Consider the following 3230-nt stretch of genomic DNA (forward strand, 5'->3'; position numbering starts at 1 on the left):
CAAGTTAAGGCACATGGGGAACACTGCTAAGCCACTGTCAATGTTCAAAGGCCCACAGGCTCTTCAGTCAGCATATGATAAACGTTGCCAGGCCTGGGACTCACCTTCATGGCAGTGGGCTCCCCTCTGGCCCAGGGCAGGTCTAGAAATGCCATCCAAGAGCCAAAGCCTGGAATTGGGGATCCCAAGGGCCCACTTGGGGCTCTACCCCACTGTGGCTGAGTTGGTATGTAAGGTGCAAGACAAAGTCCCCTTAACTTTTCCCTTATCTTTTATCAAGCTTAAGGAGTTTCTCACCATAGCCACTGTTACTGGGGGGTCCTTGCTCACAGAGCTCCCAAGATGGCAGTGGGCCACTTCCAAGATGGTGGAGGGCCATTTCCAAGATGGTGGCAAGCCTCGTGTTCTCTGACCTGGGGTTCTTGGCCTCACAGATTCCAAGGAATGGAATCTTGGGCCATGCAGTAAGTGTTATAGCTCTATTAGAAGCTGTGGATCATGGAAGAGAACCGTGGAACCCAGTGACTAATGTTCAGCTCAATTAGGATGAACCTGGGCACTTAGCCATGCAGGAACAATGGCAAACCTTTAGCCCAATCAGGAGTGGCAATGGGTGCCTCACTGGATCAGGAGCACAGCGGACACCCTGTCAGATCCGGAGGGATGGAAGTCAGCAGCGGGTCTGCAATGGTGGCAAACAGCAGTGGTGGACGGCAAGTAGAAGATCAGTTTGAGCCATAACAAACACAGACCAGAAGACACTGCAGTTAGAAGATACAATAGAGTGAAAACAGAGCTCCCATACAAAGGGAAGGGACCCAAAGAAGGTAGCCCTTGACAGCTGGAATGCATGCCTGGGTTTATATCCTGATCATTGTCCTTCCCACTGTGCTCTCAGGCAATAGAGATTGTCTATTTCTTTACCTCCTGTTTTCGCTAACTAGCATTTTAGTGAGCTCTCTTTCCTACCTCATTGGTCAGGTGTGAGCTAAGTTGCAAGCCCTGTGTTTAAAGGTGGATGCAGTCACCATCCCAGCTAGGCTTAAGGATTCTTAGTCAGCCTAGAAAATCCAGCTAGTCCTGTCTCTCAGTCCCCCCTCTCAATAGGAAAACCCAAGTGCTATTGGGGAGGTTGGCCAACGACTGCTCTAACTGCTTCCTGCTGAATTCGGGTGTAGTAGGGGTTGTGCATTGAGATTTCCTCGGGAGGGGTGCCTTCGATGTCATTAACATGGGAGCATGCACTAGCAGGCTGGTCCAGGGGTCCACAGTAGATTTTAGTCATGGATTGTATCTGGGGCTCCATTTGAAGAGCAATTTGTAGCTTTACAGCTTCAATTTTGTAACTTAAAAAGGAGGTTAAAGATACAGGGTCCAAAGAGGAGTAACAGTATTATAGCTGCTAGAGGTCCTAAGAAGGAGAGAATCCAGGGCATCAATTGGCTGAGGAGGCCCCAGGGTCTGGTGTTTTGAAGCTCCTCTGCTCTACGTTGTATTCGATCTCAAATTTCTTTAACTTTTTCGGTGACGATTCCAGATTGATCAACATAATAATAGCATTCTTCCACTAAAAATAAACAAGTTCCCCCTCTTTTGGCAGTTAGCATGTCTAAAGCTCTTCGATTTTGAAGGACTACTGCTGCTAGGGAGTTAAGTTGATCTTGCAAAGTGACCAGGGAGTCGGCAACCCATTCCATGTCACCATTTAATTCTTGAGATAGTTTGTAGTAGAACTGAGTACAGGTTGTGATACCGCCAATGCCAGTGCCTAGTCCACCTAGCACTTCTGCTCCAATAACAAAAGGAAGAATGGGTACCCTTTTGTTGCAGAGCTTAGGTACAACATGACTGTATAAATCATGTTCAATGTAGATGGTCACAGGGGGCACAAAGAATGAGAGGAAGCACATAGATTCTGAAGAGCCATTCAAACAACAATATGCTGAGGTACCACAGACAAAAAATATTTCTGAGGGTAGACAGACTATTTGTGTGGGAGGAGTTACCCACCTGATGCATTGGGAGTTGGTTGTGTCTATAGTATTGCTAAATTTTACACAGGTGAGGTTTGAGGTATGGGTTATTTCCAGATTGGAAGCAAGAGGTCCTACTAAAATGGAAGTGGTGTTTATTTCTGTGCTGAAGTTGTTCCATTATTCAGGTACAGGGATTGAAATGTATGGCCTGAAGTGCAGGGGGAGGCACATCCAACAGTTAGTAGAGTTTTGGGCCAAGACCTCATGGAGCCCAGTAAGTATGGTATTAAGTAGGCTCACCAGGCAAGTATGGGTATGAAGGGTTTCATGTAGTTTTGAGAGATCTAGTCCTTTGTAGGGGCTAGGGGTGCTATGTACCTGAGTCAGTTGAGGGATTATTTCCTTTACATGTTTTTCTGTTGCCTGATCTTGAACTCCACCCCCATCAGACATACCGGTGTGGGTGAAGTAAGTCCAACAGACAGTGGCTGCAAGTCCTCCAGGACAGCTAGGATTAATCACTTTCCCTGTCCAATAATGAGTATTTGCATGCATGCAAAGAGTGGCAGAGTTATAGCAGTCGCAGGGCATATGGGTGTGGGCATATGGGTGGGTTTTCCCATAGATAAACTCCTATATGATGGGGCATCAATATCTCTGGGAAGCCGCATTCTCCATAGAAACTCTTGGTAAGGGGAACTACTGGCTGTACAGCAGCATGGAGGGGGTGCAGTGAGAGTGAAAGGGGGTAGGAGGACAGTAAAGAGAAAAATATGATAAGGGAGGGCCATGGGGATTTAGATTTTAGTTACTTTCCTCATGGCTGTCTGACAGCCACAAGTCTCCTTTAGCAGTGAGTATGCCGTTCACATCATGAGATGTCCACACGGTAAGATCCCTTCCCTGTATTATTATAACTGCTTTAGATACTAAGACTGCTACTGCCGCCACTACCCATAAACAATGAGGCCAACCCTTTGCCACTACATCAATTTCTTTACTCAGATATGCCACGGGGTGCAAGCTCATCCCTTGGACCCGTGTAAGGACTCTTAGAGCTATTCCTGTTTTTTCTGTGACATATAAAGAAAAGTCTTGCCCCGTTGGCAAGCTTAACACAGGGGCTTGGGTTAGGGCCTTCTTTAGGGCCTGGAAAGCCTCTTCTGCTTCAGGTGTCCATCTTACTAAGTGGGTATTGGCTTTCTGAGTTTTCTTAATTAATGTATATAATGGTCTGGCTATTTTGCCATACCT

At 46.6% G+C, this 3230-nt stretch overlaps 1 pseudogene; it reads right to left on the reverse strand.

Moving 5' to 3' along the window:
• Positions 1-1041: 1041 nt before the first annotated feature.
• Positions 1042-2767, reverse strand: LOC129059001 (syncytin-1-like; annotated as a pseudogene).
• Positions 2768-3230: the final 463 nt, after the last annotated feature.

The sequence above is a fragment of the Pongo abelii genome, chromosome 3 (assembly GCF_028885655.2).
Source record: "Pongo abelii isolate AG06213 chromosome 3, NHGRI_mPonAbe1-v2.0_pri, whole genome shotgun sequence".
In the NCBI taxonomy this organism is placed as follows: domain Eukaryota; kingdom Metazoa; phylum Chordata; class Mammalia; order Primates; family Hominidae; genus Pongo; species Pongo abelii.